The 21,194-nt window shown below is 36.2% G+C and overlaps 1 protein-coding gene and 1 pseudogene across 4 annotated transcripts in view; one reads left to right on the forward strand and one right to left on the reverse strand.

Annotated features, from left to right (window-relative positions):
- Positions 1-21,194, reverse strand: part of OR5W2I (olfactory receptor family 5 subfamily W member 2I) — a 124,380-nt gene that overhangs the window by 28,648 nt on the left and 74,538 nt on the right. Inside the window, exons 4-5 of one of the 4 annotated variants that reach the window (XR_011423603.1) lie at positions 10,467-10,686; positions 5,152-5,282 (exon numbers count right to left, since the gene is read on the reverse strand). The exons of 1 other annotated variant lie outside the window; for it this stretch is intronic. The gene's annotated coding sequence lies outside the window, so the exon portion shown is untranslated. Of the gene's footprint in view, positions 1-5,151; positions 5,283-10,466; positions 10,687-17,064; positions 17,847-21,194 lie in introns of those variants that run through there. 2 more of the 4 variants (XR_011423602.1, XR_011423606.1) reach the window with 2 other exon arrangements.
- LOC138916643 (olfactory receptor 5L1-like) lies at positions 641-5,553 on the forward strand (annotated as a pseudogene).

Raw genomic sequence — 21,194 nt, forward strand, 5'->3', positions numbered from 1 at the left:
TCTTTTATTTGTTCTACAAATAGTTTTAAAGCAGTGAATTCATTTGTCAAGTAGCTCTTTATAGGACTTCAGAATCATAGTTATAGGAGGTTCGAATCCAAGTACCAATTCCACGAACAATGGTCAGCATAGAATTGCATATTTAACAAAACCACTATGTTAACTTCATAGAGAAAATGCTAATCTAGAGTATAAAAGCTACTTTCCCTTTTTAAAACACATTGGAACAAATTAACACTTGTGGGTTAACAATTTTAAATAAACATATTTCTCCTCATTTCAGTGGAAAACAGAAAAGGGTACTATGTATTATAAAAAATTATTTCTTGGGATCCCAGTATCTCCAGTATTGATTAAAGAGAAAAAGAGATTTGAACTTCGTAAAATAATATGGCTAATTAAAGAATATGTGCTGTCCTTCTAACGATTCACTTTCAAGCTCTAAATTGTATAGGACTACTTTAAGGAATCATATAAACTCTTATGGATGGGAATGCTTTTGTGTGATCTGTGAGTGTGAGCTCTATGCCTTTGTAGGCCACAATGTCTGGACTTTTCCTAAACTTCCCAAAAGCAATGTCCTATTTCTTTGCTGAAAAACATTAACTATCCTACTTATTCTCATGTCTTTTTAGGAGATAGTCAGAACTGAATTTGGGATCATATAACGGAGGATAACTACTAATAGTTTTCTCCAATCCCAGTAAAGTGGGGACATGGGCAAGAAGAACGGCACCACTGCGCCAGAGTTCATTCTCCTTGGATTAGCAGATAACCCTGAATTGAGGGTCTTCCTCTTCCTACTGCTTCTTCTCATCTATGGAGTCGTGGTTTTGAGTAACCTGGGCATGATTGCACTGAGTCAAGAAACTCTCAACTGAACTATTGCTTTACATTGTGGCCTCTTTCAATGAAATCATCGCCATCATGATCATCTTCACTTCCTACTTTTTATTCTCATCATCATCCTAAGGAAGTGCTCTGCAGAGGGAAGATGAAAAGCCTTTTCCATCTGTGTCTCCCATCTCACAGTCATCATTGTCTTCCATGGAACAATCCTTTTCCCTTTTTTCCAGCCCAGTTCTGGCAACAGTGTGGATACTGACAATGTGGCTGCAGTGTCTACACTGTAGTGATTCCCATGCTGAATCCTCTGATCTATAGCTTGAGAAACAAAGATATGAAAGAAGCTCTCAGAAAAGCAGTGGGCTCCAAAATATTTTCCTAGACAATATCTTCTTATCAGGACTCAGAGTCCCAAAGGGGAGGCTGGTGGAGGGGTAAATAAGTGGGCTTCAGTGTTCAAGTGGAGATAACAGTCAAGAGGTAGGTAGTTGTGAATGTCTTTTTCAATCACTTATCTTTGTGTCTCCTCCATTTACAAAGGTAGGATTGAGCATATTTCAAAGTTTGAAGCCTACTTCTTTGCCTTTATTTCATCTAAAATGACCTAAATTACTATGGTTAATGGACTGCTAAGACATACACATTTAGTTTGCTGTAAACATTTATAAGCTTAATGAAGAACTCAGGAGAATCACATTTTATTTCAGTATCCATTATGGAAAATATGATTCAATTCAAAACTGACTTCCTGTTATTTTACAATGAACATAACATTTGTCCATTTATGAGCAGAATTAGATTACTATATATGTATATATCCTGTTTGCTGTTTATTTCTTGTTTCCATCATTATTTTTTGTTGCTTTCATTGAAATGTCCAGTGTTTTTGGAACTTCAGATACTATCATATCTGAAAAATGGACTCAGTAATAATTATTTCACGGAAATCTTAGAAAAATTAAATTACATGTCATGTACTAAGAGCTTAGAATAATTCTCAGCATGTAATTAGTTCTCTGTTTCTCTGTGTCTGTCAGCATCTCTGCATCACTCTTTCTGTCTCTCTTGCGTAATATATTTTATTATAAGTAGCACATTTATACCTATTTGCAATCATTTAATAACCATTGTCTTTTAGTATTGAGAAACTGTTGGTGAAATTAGAACAATTTCCTCTGTAACAAACATTGATATGCATGAAATACAGAATAAACAAAATGATACTGTATGTGTCTCTCTCTCCTTCTCTTTCTACCATTTTCCACACTGATTTTTGTCAAGGAATATAGAATTTATGACTGTAGAGGAGCTCCCTAATTGTCACCCTAATTCTGAGAGTTGAATTAATACGCCTCTGAGCTGGTTATGGGGAATCAGGCCACGTGGACCATCTCTGCTCAGTAGAGGAGGTGAATTCTTTGGGATTTGTTTTGGGTTTACCATCAATTAGTTTCTTATTGTCAGCCTGGAATATTAAGAAGAAAATTTTCCAAGTTGACTTTTCTGTTTTAACTTTGAAGTAGGCAAATGACAAATAACTCAGTTTTTTTTTTTTATTTTTTGGGAGGTAATGAAAAAACCATGACTTCAGGAAAGTGATGTTTCCACTTTAAAATTAGCTCAAGATGTGGAGAAAATATCAGACTATGTTTTCAGTCCGAAATCTCTTCTCTCAGTTTCATCATACATGTGTATTTGAAGGCATGGGTATGAAGGAGGGAAGAGAATAAAATTCCTCAACTTCCGTTTGCTTTTTCTTTCTTTTTTTGTTAATGTAAGCCAGCTACTTGACTTTTCTTTTCTTTTTTTTTTTTTTAAAGATTGGCACGTGAGCTAAGAACTGTTGCCAATCTGTTTTTTTTTTTTTTTTCCTTCTTCTTCTCCCCAAAGTCCCCAGTACATAGATGCATATTTTAGTTGTAGATCCTTCTGGTTGTGCTATGTGGGACAGCACCTCAACATGGCCTAATGAGTAGAGCTGGGCTGGCCCCTTTCCTTTTCTTTAGACAGACGTAAATGGTAGATTCCACCTAGGTGGAATGTACAGCATAACTACTTCCCCAACCAGCAATGTGAGAGAACTTGGGAAAGTTTTCACTTCCTTCCTTTTTAATGTGGATACAGGATTTATCTTTCTAGGATTGTAGCCAAATAAAAGTGATAATACATAATATATCCATCATATGTATTCATACCTCTCCATATGCATCTTCATTTACATCCACATGTATATACCAAGGGTACTATTCAATATCCTTTAAAAAAAATTAGCCATCTCAAATATGTAATTTCAGATAGCATAATAATTTGCTACTCTAGATATAATCCACTATGTTTTTAAAATTGCTCTAATTTAACAATTTTTCCCATTGTTAATATTACAAACAATGCTGAAATGTAGCTTTGGATACAGTTTTTCACAATTTTATCAATGTAATTAAATATTTATTGTAATCGCTTACCAAGAAGAAAATCTCAGGGCCAGCCCCATGGCACAGTGTTTAAGCTCACTCACTCCATTTCAGTGGCCCAGGGTTTCGCTGATTCTGATGCTGGGCATGGATGTGGCACAGCTCATCAAGCCATGCTGATGTGGCGTCCCACAGAGCACAACCAGAGCGACTTACAACTAGAATATACAACTATGAGCTGAGGGGCTGTGGGGAGAAGAAGAAGGAGGAGGAGGAGGAGAAGAAGAAGAAGAGGAGGAAGAAGGGGGGGAGAAAAGAGATATTGGCAACAGATGTTACCTCAGATGCCAATCTTTAAAAAAATAAAAAATAATAAAAAAAACTTAAACTTAAATTCTGATTTAAAAAAAAGAAGAAAACCTCTCATAAAAAATATCGTATAGCTTTTACTGTCGTCAGGGTTAAGATTTTGGACATACGTTGCCTAATGGCTTTCCAGAAAAGTGTATACAACAGTTACATCTTTCTGAGTCATTATTGACATAGATTATTATCATTATAATTAACTACATTGCTAATTTGATAAGTAAAAATGATGATGGCTTTTAGAATATATTTTAATTCTCTATTTTTCATTCTGCATAATTCTAGAGTTAAAGAATCATTGTGAGCCACTAAGCTCAAAAAAATTGGTCTCAGTCCCTGCATGGAAATTGTACAGGACCTCCTCACCCCCTGCAAAATTTATGCTACTGATAAACTAATCTAAAAAGATAGTGTACACTATATAGGATCACAATAGCTGTCACCCTACATGGACAGAAATTGCTACATTTTTCAAAGAACAGTAGTTTATCTCCATGAGGCTGTAAAATCATTGAACCTGTTTCAGATTCCAACAAAACACCTAATTTAATTCATCAACCCAATTTATCATAGCAGATAACAGTTGGGAATCATATAGGTTTCTGCTGATACTTAAATTTATTTTGATCAGTGAGATCCACTGAGACATTGAAAATTTTGAATTATTTGACAACTGTATCTTAAATCACTGTCAATGTTATATTTTTCCAAAGTTAATATAAATGTGTTGTTTTCTCTCTTGTTCTCTTTTTAGAAGAAACGCAAAACATCGTTTGGTTTCCCATCCTGACATATGGTGGAAATGAGGGAGGGGAACGGTACCACTGTGACAGAGTTCGTTCTTCCTGGAGTATCACATGCCTCTGAGCTGAGAGTCTTTCTCTCCCTCTGTTCCTTCTCGTATATGGAGTCACAGTTTGGGCCAACCTGGGCATGATTGCACTGAATCAGGTCAGCTCTGGACTTCACACTTACATGTACTTTTTTCTCACCCACTTGTCCTTTGTGGATTTTTGCAATTCCGTGATCATCGTGCCAAAGATGCTTTCCAATATCTTAAACAAGGAAAAATCAGTTTCCTTCCTGGGATGCATGGTGCAATTCTATTTGCTTTGCATGTGTGCAGTCACTGAGGTCTTCCTGCTGACTGTGATGGCTTGTGACTGCTTTTTGCCCATCTGTAGTTCACTGCTGTACATGCTCTCCATGTCCCAGAAATTTTGTATGGTCCTGGTCTCTAGCTTCTACATCTGTGGAACTGTGTGTTCTTTGGTTTACTTGTGTTTAGCTCTTGAAATCCCATCCTGTAGGTCAAATGTAGTCACCACTTCTTTTGTGATTTACCCCCTCTCTTTACTCTTGCTTGCTATGTCATGTCCATTATTAATTGGGGCCACTTTCAGTGAAATTGTCACCATCGTGATCATCCTCACTTCCTACTGGTTTATTGTCATCGCCATCCTGAGTATACGCTCTGCAGAGGGAAGGTGCGAAGCCTTTTCTACCTGTGCCTCCCACCACACAGTGATTGCTGTCTTGCAGGGAATCATACTTTTCACTTATTGCAGGCCCAGTTTTTCCAACAGTGTGGATACTGGCAAAGCAGCCATGGTGTTTTACACTGCAGTGATTCCCAGGCTGAATCCCTTGATCTATGGCCTGAAAGACAAGGATGTGAAAGAAGCTTTCAAGAAAGTGTTGGGATCCAAACTGCCTTTTGAAAAGCTATTCTCTTAGCTAGACTCAGGGTTTCATTAGAGATCTTTAGTGAGGGGCTTGTTTTGGGTGGCTGTGAATGAAAAGTAAAATAAGGAAGTATTATTTGAGCTAAAGGACAACGCATGCTTTTTTGTTTTCCAGTTGCCTATCTTATTTAGACAAATCTTCTCCCTTTTATTGGAGAGTTCAAGTGCATCTGCTACCTTTGCTGCTCTTCTCCAATCTTTAATTGCCTTGAATGGGTTTTTAGAGTGATATTGTTAGACTCAATTTCCTGGTCTGAGATAACATCAATAGATTTCTAACAAAGTGCACATAAAAATATATGTCTTCTCATCATCCTTAAAGTGTGCAACCATTCTTATTAAATTGACTTCATTTTTTTTATGTGGTATGAGCATACTTTTCTCTCATATTCTGTTTTTTTTCATGAAAATTTGAACTAAATTTCCTATTTGCATTTCTGAGTATTGTTTTTTAGTTTTTTTGTTATTCTCTTTCTTATTAATTTTTTGATTGCAAGGTAATAATTTTAGGACTTTTAAAATCTTCTCTTCCACAAAATAGTGATAATAATACTCTACTTTTCTAACATTTTCATGAACATTAAATACTGTATCTTAAGTTCTTTGCACTACATATGGTATATTATAACTGATCAATAAGTTACCTGCTGTTGTTGCTATTGTTTTTACTTTTACCTCTTGTTTTCTATTTTGCCTTGTCTTGGTTAAATAAGCGGATCATATATTTGATGCTGTGCCTTTTTAAGCTTTTGCGCTCTTGTTAACATTTTTTTCCTCTGCCTGGTATTATTCTAAGCATTCACTATATTTTCTAAACTATTATATTCTAAATCTATTATAAATTAGATTCCCACAGCTTCTGAAAAATAATTAGTACACATCCTGTGGCTTAAAACAATAGACCTTTATTCTCTTACAATTCTGGAGATCAGAAATTTGAAATCCACATAACTGGGCCAAATTCAAGGTGTCAGCAGGACCATACTCCCTCAAGAGGTTGTAGGGGACAATCTTTTCCTTATCTCTTCCAGCTTCTGGTGGCTGCAGGTATTCCTTGTCTTGTGGTTATACCACTTCTGTCTTCAAGGCTAGCATCTTCAAACCTCTCTCCTCTCCATCTTTTCTACATTTTCGTGTGTGTGTATGTTTGTGTGTGTTTAAAATAATCTTCTCTCTCTCTTATAAGGACACTTAATGTGACATTTAGAGTACACCTTGATCATCCAGGATAATCTGCTCATCTGAAAATCATTAACCTACTCACAACTTCAAGCGATACTTTTCCAAATAAGATGACATTTATAGGTTCCATGGATTAGAGCCTGATACACATAAGGTCCATTTTCAAGCATAACACACCCATCTTTTAAAAGCCAAATCATAATTTAGCTTTCCCATCTTTTTACAATGTTGACACTTCATTTTTTTCTTGCTTTCTTAAGATTTAATTTCATATTTGTTATTTTCTATTTTTTTGTTTAAAGATTTTATTTTTATTTTTTCTCCCCAAAGCCCCCAGTACATAGTTGTATATTCTTAGTTGCGGGTCCTTCCAGTTGTGACATGTGGGACGCCACCTCAGCGTGGCTCTATGAACAGTGCCATGTTCGTGCCCAGGATTTGAACCGATGAAACACTGGGCCACCTGCAGCAGAGCGCACAAACTTAACTGCTCGGCCACGGGGCCGGCCCCTATTTTCTATATTTTTGCTGGATTCACTAATGCAACTTAGGTCCTTGTTGCTTTAATGAAGTAGGAAGAACTCTGGACTCGAGATTACACACCTCACCCCAGGTTCATATCCAGATGAGTTATTTTGAGGAAGACACAAACTTGCTTAATCTCAAGTTTCTGAAATATAAACTGGGGATAAGCTGCTAGCCTTAGAGAGTTATCATTGGACTTAAACATAATGACAAAACTTCAAGGACCAGTCCCATAAAAAGTACCATTATTAATGTTTTTTAAAAAGGAATCTTTGAGGGTAAGGATAATTTGGAAATATTCCAGTATCCCTTGGTGAAGACAGCTACTCATTATTTCTTTAAATAGATAAATAAGCAATGACTAAATGAATGGAATTATATTGTGCTTATGATGAAACTATGGCTCTATATTGGTTTTCCAATGTTTAAGTGGGGTGAGATTTACCATACCACCCATGATACTTTGTATTTTAGGGTGAAGTTAAGAGAAACGTCTTTCACCTTTGGTCCTTCAACTAGAACAGGATTTCTCAACCTTAGCACTGTGGACATTTTGAGCCAGACAATTTAGTGCTGTGGATGTCTTTCCTGTGTACTATAGGATGTTTAGTAGCATTCCTGACCTTTACCCATTAGATATCAGGACCACCCCTCCCCACATCTGTGAGAAGCAAAAACGTCTCCAGACACTGTCAAAACTCTTATAGAAAGCAAACTCACCTGAGTGTGGAGTCACTGGACTAGAAAGCTTCAATATACTGGAGCTCTAGTCTCCTCAGAGGAGCCTTCAGTATTAAATTTTCCTGTGTTTAAGAAGCATTTTCAGCTATCCAGGTGCTCACATTTTAGTCAGTTATCAGTTTGATCTCTCTCTAGAATCTACAATGTCCCTTTCAGAGACCTTGGATCTGAGGGCTTCAGCAACGCAAAATTCCCCCCACTTTAGCATGGATAACTAGGAGTACCCATGTCCTGCTGAGAGATAGACACACTTTTCATATCTAAAGACTGATTGTTTTGTTTTATTAGCACAAAGTGTGGATGCTTTCCATTCAGCTTCACAAAAAACTTGACATAGCAGATCTGTCTTTCCCTCCAAATGTCACTTCATAGGTAACACCTCTAGTTGTCTGGGAGGAATCAAGGTGCACTGGGTGCTCCTCAAAACATGTCTGAAATCAGCCGCATAAAGGTTTCTTTGTGTTTCTTTAAGTGGTTTTGTTTTACGCATGTAATCTGGTCACTCCCTTACTTTTAAAATATAGGGGTTGATATGTTTATCTCATTCTCTTACTATTAGCATCTCAATTTTCGGGTGAGGACCATGCCTTTCCTATGCTTGATGGGTCTCTTTCTTTGCACTTAATGGGATTTGGGGAAGTGTTCATGGCCAGTCATCAAAAGACCCACTGATTGTTTTCTGGGTGGACAGTAGTGAGCTAGTGACTTAACTAGGGGATTTTGCTGGAATTATTGGAAAAGGAGTTTCTTTCTGCTGAGATTTATCCTATGGACAGATGGAATCTCAAAACTCCTCATATCTCTCTTTGCCAAGATAAATATATGTAAATATAAACACACACTCATATATATACATAACTGGAAATGCATATTTTTGTATAATATGTTTATATTTCCAGTATTACCTTTCTTCATTAGTCAACACATTCTCTATAAATCTCATTTCTGAGTCTCCAATCATACCAGGGACTTTCCAGTCTCCATGTAATTGCTTATTTTTTTTCCTCTACCATCTTTCATTTACTGTTCTATACTTGATAAAATTCCTAATGTCGAGTTCAACTTATCTTCCTTTTCTCTGTTTTGTACTTAGAACACTGCCTAGCACAACATATTTACAGAGTAAATGCCTTTAGTGAATGAAGATTCTCTGATCCATTTATGAACAGAATTCCATTTGAACATAAATGCACACGTAACACATACCAGAGTCATTAACTTCACTCATAATTGGTTTTCCATTTACATGTTGACTTTCAAGATCTTCTAATTCTCAATACCTAGATAAATACATTTTTTCTTCTTTCCAGTTTATTCCACCATTCTATCACATAGAATATCCTGATAGTTTGATAAATTGCTTTGAGTTGGTTAAATCTAACTAGATAGCAAATATCATAATCCAATTTTATATACAATAATCTAGTATGTTGAAAGCCCAAACGTATTTTTCTTTGAGACATCCTGAGGAGGTAGAAAAACACATTATGTCATTTCATTTTTTGTTTAACTAACTCCTCAGTAGAACTGTTTAATTGCTCACATACATTTTCCCCCTGGGATTTGGACGTTAGTGTGTGTGTTCCTGGGATCTGATGTGAGATTGGAGAGCTAATCTCAAAAGACTCAAAGCAAAATATAAAAGATCTTGCATTATTCTAATGAATGATGGCCTTTCTAAGGGAGGCACAAATTTATTCTATGAACACAAAAGGGCTGCCGAAATGGATTATAGAAAAGGTAGCAATGGGTCAATTTTTTAATCTTTAACTGTCAAAATAGATTTTTCCAGTGAACAATGAACTGATGCTGAGAACAGTGTAGTAAGAAGGTGAATGAAAGAAAGTGATCTGGTAAGTGTTCTTAACATAATCCTAGTATATTAGAGCTGGATAGGATTTTAAGTGTTCATCGTCTTATAGTCAATTATTTTACACATAAGAAACTGATGTTTTGAGAATAAACATGCCTAGAATGACACTTTTTGTCCTCAAGGTATTTTCAACAAAAACAAGAGCAACAAGATGGGCCTGGGCCCGTGGCACAGTGGTTAAGTGCGCATGTTCCACTTTGGCAGCCCAGGGTTAGCCAGTTCGGATCCCGGGTGCGGACATGGCACCGCTTGGCAAGCCATGCTGTTGTAGGCATCCCACATATAAACTAGAGGAAGATGGGCATGGATGTTAGCTCAGGGCCAGTCTTCCTCAGCAAAAAGAGGAGGATTGGCAGCAGATGTTAGCTCAGGGCTAATCTTCCTCAAAAAACAAAAACAAAAACAAGAGCAACAACAAAAAAAAGCACATTTAACACATGATCTTCTTAAGACAATCCTCAGTATTATTGGATTCTGATTTGGAATCTAAACACAAACACAATTCTCATTATCTACTATTTCTTTTTAAAAGTTGGGTAGGTTTAAATATAAATTAAAGCTGACCCAATTTGTATATCATAATATTTATTTTATCTTATGGCAATGCATTGGAGTGAACAGTTATCAACACAAATAGAAAGACTAGGGTGCGACTAGGGGGTTGGCTTTAAAGGAATAGAAAACAAGTTTCAAAAGCAGTGACTAGGGCTCAATATAGAGAACTTACTGCAGGACTATGTTAATTTTCTGAACTCTTTCAGAAATTTTCATTCTCACCTGAAAATTGCATAGAAGAACAGATTCTTTGGCTCCTCTTTGGACTCCACTTAATTTTTTGTTTCTTCTATTCTTTTCTCCTTCCATTGTTCCATTTGGCTTTCATATTTCATTTTTGAATCCTGAAAGTTTCTTTCAGTCTTGAAGTGTGTAACATCCTTGAAAGATTCTTACAGGTAAATATTCTTCATATAATTTGATTTCTTTATTGCCTTTAATTCTGTGATTGGAAATAAGGGGTTTAGCAGAAAACAGCTTGCACAAAGAAGTGATTGTTCCCTAGGACTCAGATCCCAAGCTTATTTAAGCATAGTCCCTAAGATAAGATTTTCTTTGATGCTTACTTTTTAATAGTTATTCTTCATAATTATCAAAAGAGATGATGGCACAGTAATCGCTGGATATAATTTTATCTTTCCCTCACCTTCACAGCAGTGGCCATTGCTCCACTCCCAGATCAACTGACAATCTTATGTCTCATATTTGTAGACATGTATAGATGAACGGTCACTCAATGACAATTGATAGTTTCGAAGGAGGAAGCCACATATATTTCAGCAAAAGAGAACTCCAAAAGAGTTGGAGTAGCTCAATGATGCTTTCTTTTTTTAATTAACCCTTTTTTAGAGCAAAAAGAGAAACTTGGTTGATAATAAAATAATAAATACTAATGTCTAAGGAAGCTCAAACTTTTCTCAATGGTTGAATAATAATACTTAATATTTATTGAATGTTTGCTATGTGAAGAGCACTCTTCAAAATATTTTATGTGTAATTGCTCATTTAATCCTCATAATTACCTGCAGGCAATGTTCCTATAAAATGTAATTTACATATCAGAAAATGAAACCATAGAACTACTGAAATTTTGCTACAGTGCTACAAATATTAAGTGATAGATCCAAATTTAAACTCAGGCAGTCTGACTCTAGGGTCCATGCTTTTAATCATCACAACATACTGTCTCTATTACTGTGTCGAAAGAAGTAAACCTGCCTGTTCTAACTCATGCACTAAATGAAAATTGAAGTTAGTTTTAAACTGATATCCTTATATCAAATCTGGCACATTGAGATTTTGGAAAATAATATTATTTACTCCAATCTTCTTCCTAAGTTTCACCATCTCTGACACATTTCCATCTCTTAGAAGGAATTGTTTATTGAAGAGTGCTCTAGCCCAGTGATGCAGAATTTCCAATCTCTGGCCCTCGCTCTTTGATTGCCGAGCTATGCAACCCTGGACTGGCTAAATGGCCTGAAATAATCAAGTTCTTTTCAATATAATTGAGAGATAGTGAATTATTAACATATTTGAAAAGGCTATGAGAATTAAATTAGATATGAAAGTCCATTGAAAATTACAAGATGAAAATATGTTAATGCCAGATATTCACATTTACCCAGAATTCAATTAATTTACCTAGAAACAGAAGAAAGGTAGAAAATAAACTTTGAGTAATAATGCAGAATCCACAATTTCTATGGTATTTATATTTCATTCTCTGTGTCTCTAAATGTATGCAAAGTTTTAGTAAAGACATTTCGTTTTATTGAAAACCTGGAACAAATTGAGGAAAGAGCAGGAGGGTAAGACTCTTGTAATGTTGTTAGATCAGGTTCTGAGATGGAGGATATGGATAGAAAATGGAAATACATGTCAAATCTGAAGGTATTTAAAAGTTGAGCTTGTACAGGACATGGAATCATTTAAGAGTTTAAGCAAGAAGGAAACATAATACAAAATCTATTTTATATATATAACTCTTGCAGTGGTTTATGGATAGATTTTTTAGCATGTTTGAAAGTAGAGTGAGGATTGACTGGAGGGAAGGAGGCCAATTATGAGGTTCAACTGAGGAAAAAGAGGGATGAAATTAAGTAACGGAATGGCAGTGACAAAAAAAAGTAAACCTTGGAGATCAGCCACATTTCCATATAGAATAAAATAGGTGACTGCATTGACTCACAACTGTTATATTTCCAACATCAGAACAGTGAAATAGCAAGATGGCGATGATATTGAGGCTGTAAGAAAAAAGTCATTTAACAATTATAATTTGACGAGTAAGGTACTACATTATCCTATCATAGATGGTGAAAGTGAAACTCAGTGATTAATTAGCCTGCCCAAGGTTTCACAACTACTGAGTGACAGAGTTATGATTCAGTCACTTACATAACTAGATCACAATTGTTCTTCTTTCTGTTTTATTAGTGGATTTCAAAAAACTCTAAGGACTTCCTTTGTTCCTCAGAGGCAAAGCCACATTTCAAGATAAGAAATTCAGAACTTCTGCTCCTCTGTCTATACAAGGCTTCACTTGGAAGAGCAATGGTTTTATTTGTTTTGGAAATAAACAAAAACAACACAAATGGGAAAAAAAGGCCATTTATGAAGACTTTGCTCTTTAGTAGTATGGTTGACCACCATCACTTGACATTGGTGGAAGATGAGAGAGTTGAAGAAAGTAAGAGTGAAACCCAGGTCTGGAATTCAGCAGCTGGTTTGATGGTGGTACCATTTGATGTGAAAACAAGAGCTTTAAGGCACAGACATAGCAAATTATCAAATTAACAAAATAAAAGTGAAACCTACGCATTATATTACTCTAACTCTGGATATGTCTAGGTGCTATCAGGATGCCCAAGTGGGTTTAGAATTACTGTTCTATTTATTTCGATCATTTTATTTTTATTTTTTGTTAAAATTGAGATGATTATTAACATTGCCATGATTACTCTGCCACAATTTCAAAGTCTAGGAGTGCCACAGAGAATGGAGGTGGAGAACTGCTCAGCGAAGACTGAGTTCTTTCTCTTGGGATTTAGTGACCATCCAGAACTTCAGAGTGTTCTTTTTGTTGTGTTTTTCTTCATCTACTCTGTTACCCTCATGTGGAACCTTAGGATGATTTTATTAATCACAATCAGTTCCTACTTGCACGTCCCTATGTACTTTTTCCTCTGCATATTGTCCTTCATAGATTCGTGTTCCTCCTCCGTCATTGCCCCCAAATTACTTGTGGATTTGCTTTCTGATAAGAAGACCATTTCTTACAATGGCTGTGCCACACAGTTTTATTTTTGCTGCTCTTTCATTGACATGGAGTCTTTCCTCTTGGCTGCCATGGCTTATGACCGGTTCATAGCAATCTGCAACCCCCTGCTTTATACTGTTATTATGTCCAAGAGGATTTGCTGCCAGTTTGCAATTGGAGCATTTTTAGGGGCCACCATGAGCTCAATTATTCACACCACTAACACCTTCCATCTGTCTTTCTGCTCCAAAGAAATTAACCATTTCTTTTGTGATATCTCCCCACTCTTATCTCTGTCCTGCACTGACACTTACATACATGACATTGTTCTGGTGGTCTTTGCTAGTTTGGTGGAGACCATCTGCCTTCTAATGGGTCTTCTCTCTTATGTCTGCATCATAGCAGCTATTCTTAAAACAGGTTCTGCTGAGGGAAGAAGAAAGGGGTTCTCCACTTGTGCTTCCCACCTGACCGTGGTCACTATTTACCATGGTACCCTGATCTTCATTTATTTGCGGCCTACCACTGGTCATTCACTGGATATGGACAAAGTGACCTCTGTGTTCTATACATTGATTATACTATGCTGAACCCCCTAATTTACAGTCTAAGGAACAAAGATGTCAAAAATGCCTTTAGGAAATTGATTAGCCAACAATTGCTTTCTTAAAGTATGAAACGAAGCTTGACAACTTTACAACCTTTCTGTTCCTTGGCCTTTGATTCTAACTGATGAAAAAAACCAGTTTAATGTGAATGTTCCCCAATTCTGTAGGTAATGAGGTCTCAACCGCAGATTAGGGTCAGAATCTAATGTCTGAACCAGGCCTGCTCACATCATCTGTATTATGTTTAATTCTTCATCATTTTAAAGTTGAAATTTTTATAACACACCTTCATTGTTGGTAGAAGTGTAAATTATTGTTGTCTATAGAGGATAACTTCTAACATTTTCTGTGAGGATAATTTTTCTAACACATGAAAATTAAATATCTGTGCGCCATTTAAACTAGAAATTCTCTTCTAGGAATTTAATCTATAAAAGTTCACTACTTTCAAAAGTATTTGTTACATCATAGTTTGCAGCAGCAAATTTTTTCAAACAATCTAAATGTTTATTAATAGGGAACTGATTAAAAAATAAAGTTGATTTTTTAAATATTTATTCCATAAGTAGATTTACCGTGCACATAATGTTCTATATTTCAGATTCTTACTCCTTCTCTCTCCCTAGCCTAAATTTTACCACAATTACTCCCAATATTGACTAGACCATTGATATATCACAACTCTCTTTTTGTGAAAGGAAATAAATACAATTCACTGAGACTCATTTTCCATTAATTGTTTCCATGTGAACACATGCACACTGTACCTTAGCTGTTCAAACTCTACTCACTCTAAAAACTCTTCCTTAAATATCAGCTCCTGTGTGATTTTTTCCTGACAGCTGATTCAATTATAGACAACATCTCAAATTATAAACCTCACTAGAATCTCTTGTGCTTCTTTTAAGACTCTCAGCATTTTCTGTCTAATCATGCAGTTAGTTGTGTCTGTTCTATTCCTTTACTATGCTTGCTATTTAATTATTATTCTTGATTTGATTCCTTGCCTCTTTATCATACTATCTTCCCCAGTGTAGATACTGAGTAAATTTTTATGAAATAAACATGAGTATGTTTACTATGGTTTGTGTATAATTTAGATTATATGCCAGTAATAGGCAGGAACTATATTTTTCTCTTTTAGTATTTTTGGATCATCTCCAAAGGGGTACTATATATACATATGACTATTGCAAGATATCTTCAAGTATAGCGACTTTTTCAAAAACAATTTTCAGGGGCCAGCCTCATTGCATAGTAGTTAAGTTTGGCATGCTGTGCTTCCGTGGCCTGAGTTCATGGATTTGGATGCCGGGCACAAACCTACACCACTCATCAGCCAAGCTGTGTTGGCGACCCACACACAAAATAGAGGAAGATTGGCACAGATGTTAGCCTAGGGCCTTCCTCAAACAAAAAGAGGAAGATTGGCAATGGATGTTAGCCCAGAGTGAATCTTCCTCAACAACAACAACAAAAAACAATTTGCAAGTATCAACTATATAAAAGTATAGCTCTTCGGATATTTTCTCAAGAATATATTCAGTCTGAAATCTCTTTATTTAGGCAAACAACTAAAATTTCGGAGGGAGGCTATCCTCTGAGAGGCAGAGATGGGAACTGAAACCAACAAATGGTGAAATGATAGTTTGGTCAGCTTCTAGGACATGACCCATAGAGAAGGTATGGCTGGAAAGTCTAAAGTTAAAGTCCCAACACAAAAGTGAGTTTGAGTAGTGAGAAAAAGAATGAACTAGAGATTAAAACCCTCTGGCAATAATAAGATCTGCTGGGTTCTAACTCTAGGCCACAGTTCCATTTACCACAGTGGAACCAACTTGACCAGAAGAGTTTTGTCCATCCAGATCAGTGGTGAACTAAGGCTCTGGTGAGTGTGAGTTTTCAATAGGGAAGAACAGAATGGCAGCTTGAGGGTGATGAGAACCAAACACTTCTTCCTAAATACTGAGCAGAAAATATTCTCTGAAGTGCATGGGATCATCACAATAGGAGGATGTTTGTTCCTTTGCAGCTAAGTGTACCATTTCAGCCATGGCCCTTGAGATAGGACCATACAGAATAACATAAAATGAATAACTCTGGGGTTGACTTTATAAGCTCATTTCATGGCAATGTGAGGTCCTAACCTTCGATCAGAACAGCATCTGGTCTAGAAGTTGGAATGGTGTGGCCAACATGGGTAACTGTGAAGAAACATGCTCAATTCTAACCAAGAGTGAAGGCATGGTCAGGAAAAAGAAATCCTAAAGTAAGTTGGCTGAGAGCTCCAAACATGACTGGAGGCTGGGATCTGCACCTGGACTCTGACAGATCGGGTGAGCAGGCTCTAAAGTGGACAAAGACGGATCCTGGAGACTTCAGTTCATGACATGATGCCATGAATGATTCCTTCTTTTCTTTTAGCATCAGAGATTTTGTCCCTGATAGGGAATTAGTTGGCTATGGTCCCAGAGCTAACAGATAAATGATATTATATAGATTTGAACTCAGGACTGTCTCACTTCAAAGTCTAGTTCCTACTGTAGACTCTTTCCCATCTTTATCATTTTCCTAAAATGAATAAAAAACAAAAACAAAACACTCTGCTTTCCTAACCATCTGTAAAGGCTATTAAGTCAAAGTTTTTAAGCGAAAAGGTAAAGGAAAAGAAGAATATATTTTCCTTACACATTTATGTGAAAGATGGCCAATGAGGTTAATTTTACATAAAATATGCTTAATTTTTATAGATATGAATATATTTAATGTATTTTTAATAAAGTACATTGAGTTGGAAAGAGGTTTGGACAGTGGTTGATGGGTCCTGGTGTGTGACATATTCTATGAAAAACAAATAAATCATTTAAGGTTATAAAAGAAAATATTTATGAGAAAATGAAATATTTTTGTCTAAAACTGTTCAATTTGTAATATAAGACAAATTACTTGCTAAAAATTGCATGTTCTAATATGTGTTTTTATTCCTATTATGTTTTGACTGTATAACACTCAGCACATTTTATACTCTAAAGAGATATATAAATTAGGGAAGACGACCTGAATGAAAAACCTGTATAGCCCATTGATCTTTCCTCCCGGGAACCGGAAAGAGTGTTCCCATGTTCCTTTCATAACGACAACCTAAAATAAAGTGAATACTCTTGAGAAGCTAAAATTGTGTTATGTTTTTCACAACTGGATTAATTACCACTTGATTACAGCGTGAACAACATATTCAATTAACTTAATGAAGATTTTGGAATAGATTGCAGGATTACCAAGCATCCAACCACTCAGCAACGACGACTATTAAAATTTTGCTTGCAGTATGATTTCAGTTTATTTCACAGATACACAGAAAGCCAATATAAATCATTAGAAATGGAACTCTAAAAAAATACTTTTCATTCTTTTTCCTGGGAACATATATTTATGTCAATAACTCTTCCTTAACAACTTAAATATAATCAATTGGGCACTTTAAGTTTTCTTTTTTTATTTTAACTAGTATAATGCTATGAACACATAGGAGAAATGGAATCCTCTTCTCCAGTTCCCTTTGAGAAAGAAGGTCCAGATACATTACCACTAACTTCCATTCAAGCAGTTTCTGTAAAGTTGTCAATAGCACCAAATCTGTTCTCCTGAGTAAGGGCAAGAAGGGAAATCCACAGGCTGAAGTGAAGACTGTGGGGTGCAATACAAATCCAGAGCTGCTGATCCTGGGGATGTCTGTTGATGTAATTGAGGAAGAATGTTGCAGAGTACTCTGAGAAGATTTTTAAATCGAAGAATCTCTGTCCCAGAGTCTTATTTCAGCCAAGACCAAAAGATAGCAAGTGCAGATGGATATAATCTAAAATGAACGTACTTGAATAAAATTAAAGAAAGTAGTTCTTTTCTTGGTAAATTTTAAAAAGTTCATTTTTCCATCAGTTTTTCAGGCTACTCCCATTCATTCATTCAATAAATACTTTTAAATGGCATCTTAGAGCTGAGCATTGTAAATAGCAAAGCAGAGAAATTGTTAACAAGACAGCCAAGGGCCATGCCGTTATGGAACTTTTAGTCGAGGGAAGGAGATTTCTTTTTTATTCTTATTTATTCATTTACTAATTATAGATATCTGAGTGTTATGATGTTACACTTACAGAGCGACACTAGTGCATCGGAAGGAGGCACCCAAACCTAATTTAACCCACTAACGTTCCCTTCTGTCTCAACAAGTTTATTAAACTCATTGTTTAAAGACAAATTGGAATGTTGATGAGGGTAAGTTGACTAGAAATGGGGACATAGTTTCTACGCCCATTTTATATCACAGAGGCATACCCATGAACAAAGAAGAGAGGTGTAAAACTATGCTTTTTGCAAAATCAAAGTGAACCTATTAGTACTCATCCTTGGTTTGGAGAGAAGAGTAAGATAAGTCATGACTTCTTTCTACATTCAATTTAAGCATAAAGGTAAGTAACAGGAAATATCCAGAAGATTGTACTGGTGAGACTACAGAAATCCATGTTAAAGTCCTTGGACTTTAGGTCTCAAAACCTTTAAATAAATACTTTTATGTGAACACCTGAAATCGCCCAGAACATAATTTAGTGTTAATTACTTTTTCAGGGCACCATTCGCATCCTTATTCCTTAAGCTATAGATCAGTGGGTTTAACAGAGACTAAAACTGTGTAGAAAACGGAGGTCATTTTGTCTGTGTCCATGGAGTAACTTGAGCTAGGTCTCAAATACATCAACAGAAGTGTGCCATAAAATATAGCCACAGTGGCTAATCGGGAGGTGTGTGTAGTGAAGGCTTTGCTTCTCCCCTTTGCTGAGTTGATTCTAAGATGGTTGTTATGATGTAGCTGTAGAATTATTCTCTTCCTATTTGTGAATTTTCCTGTTTTCTTCTTCTATGTGTTTTCTAGTTTCATATCATTGTGTGCTTGGTATGATTTTAAACTTCTGTGGCATTTCTGAATGGAAGCTCTGTTGGCTATCAGAGCTGGGATTTTTGGGGGCATGTTCCTCAAGTAGCAGCCACAAAAGCTGAGGTGCAGATGCATGTACAAGCTCCTTCCAGGGATATACTTGCGACTTGGAGGGGGCAAGAGTGAGAAAGTGGCAGAGGTGTCCACATGTTTTTCTGGGCTCCAGGGAGGATCTCAGTCAGCCACAAGATGCATGCTAAATTAGCAGCCTGTCCCTCAGGCAGCAGCTTTTAATGTATGCATATAGAATCCATTCAGGGAAAGACTTAGAGATAGGCTTTTCTGCCCTCTATCTGTGCTCTGAACTCTGGTGTGATAGCTGCAACTATTTATGGCTTCTCTTAATAACTACTTTTTTATTTGCTACACTCTTGTGGGCCTTGTGGAAACAAGCCCCATTGGCTCTCAGGGCTAGAGGATTTGGAGATCTGCCCCTCTGTTGAGAGTCTTAGATGTTGGGACTCTAGTTGTGGGGTCCAAACCCTTTACTTCTGAGGGAGAAACTGAGAGTCAGAGGTTTCCTTCCAATTGTATGTCCCTGTGCTGCAGGTTGGATTTATTACAACAATTTATCTTAGTTTTTCCTAGCCAATTCAGTATGGATATTTTTTCATTCTTCTGATGTGTGGGAGTCACTTGCTAGTTTCTCGATTTCCTTCAGACGAAATTGTACCATGTGTAGCTGTTCATTTGGTGTGTCCACAGGAAAAGGGCAGCTCAGGAGCTTCCTATTTCACCATCATTAAAGATTTCCCTTTAATCCCCAAAATGCTTTATTTGGACAATAATATGTTCCATCAGTCACTGGGGACATGTGAGAAGGATGTGATGTAGAGACTAAGAAGGGGGAGAGGATGATGAAAATTGAAGTAGACAGGCTAGAAAACATCAAAAGCTTTGGATGTGGTGTTCCCTATTTATGTAGAACATCAGGATAAAAGAGTCATTATAGGACATCTGCCCAAGCATCTATTTCAGTCATGTATCTCCTAAAAATAGTCCCTATAATGTATTATTCAACCTAACAAATTCAGGGACTGGAAGCCCACAATTAATTCAGTCAATTCTAAGTTTGGAATTTCAGTTTTGAGCTTAAAATTCTCTTGTCTTTAATTCAAACCCTCTCATTCTGATAAAACTGTTAATATGCAGATAAAATCAGTCTTCAGATTCTACAATATATATTTGCCATAAGGAAGGGAGATAAGTTAATTAGATGACATATTTACATCCTCTAAATTAGCGGCAATCAACGGAAATCCCATTTTTCTTAGACAATAAATTTCAAACAATGTTTTCTACCATGCTGCTACTCATAAGTAACAATTCCAGAAGAGTATGTATTAATTGAGGAAATATAGTTCAGCTGAAAATCCTTAAAGCCTTTTGTCAAAAAAAAAAAAAGAAAAGAAACAGTGTCCATAGGATGCTTTCCATCATAATACTACGTGATAGGTCACAGTGTCCCTTAGAAAATCAGAGAATCTTTTTGGGCTTTACTTCCATTTTGAAATGTTTTCCCACAAAGGCATTTTACAGTGGCAGCTAAAAAATCCAAGACATTCAGTGGCCGTTGATTTCTATAGTTGTAATGGATAATAAAGACTGACCTTGAGTCTTCCAAGGTCTGTCAAATATATGACCATATCCGTGTTGTCTCAACATGCGGATTCAGTGCTTTAACCATCAGAAGTCATAACAGAGACAGATGAAATAGATAAATATCAAAAACACACATAGACAAATGCTCTTTACTTCAAGTGTAATTAACATGTATGTCTTTACAGATCTATTACTTTAGTATCCACAATCACTTTATGTACTTTCCTAAAAGTTATAAAATATATATATATTCAAGCTGCATACCACAACTTAGTTAATTTTATGTTACTGACAACTAATAAAAGCAGTCAAAAATGTTATGCACAGTTTTACTTTATTGGATACATGTTTGTTTTGCCTTTTGATGTCCCAAACACTATGCAGGAGCTTTGGATAACAGGGATGGAATTCTCAGTCCTTGAGCAAAGATTGTTCACAATTTCATATTAGAGGCATTAATTTAATAAACAGGGTGATATTAAAAGAAT

Source organism: Equus caballus, chromosome 12 (genome assembly GCF_041296265.1).
Source record: "Equus caballus isolate H_3958 breed thoroughbred chromosome 12, TB-T2T, whole genome shotgun sequence".
In the NCBI taxonomy this organism is placed as follows: Eukaryota; Metazoa; Chordata; class Mammalia; order Perissodactyla; family Equidae; genus Equus; species Equus caballus.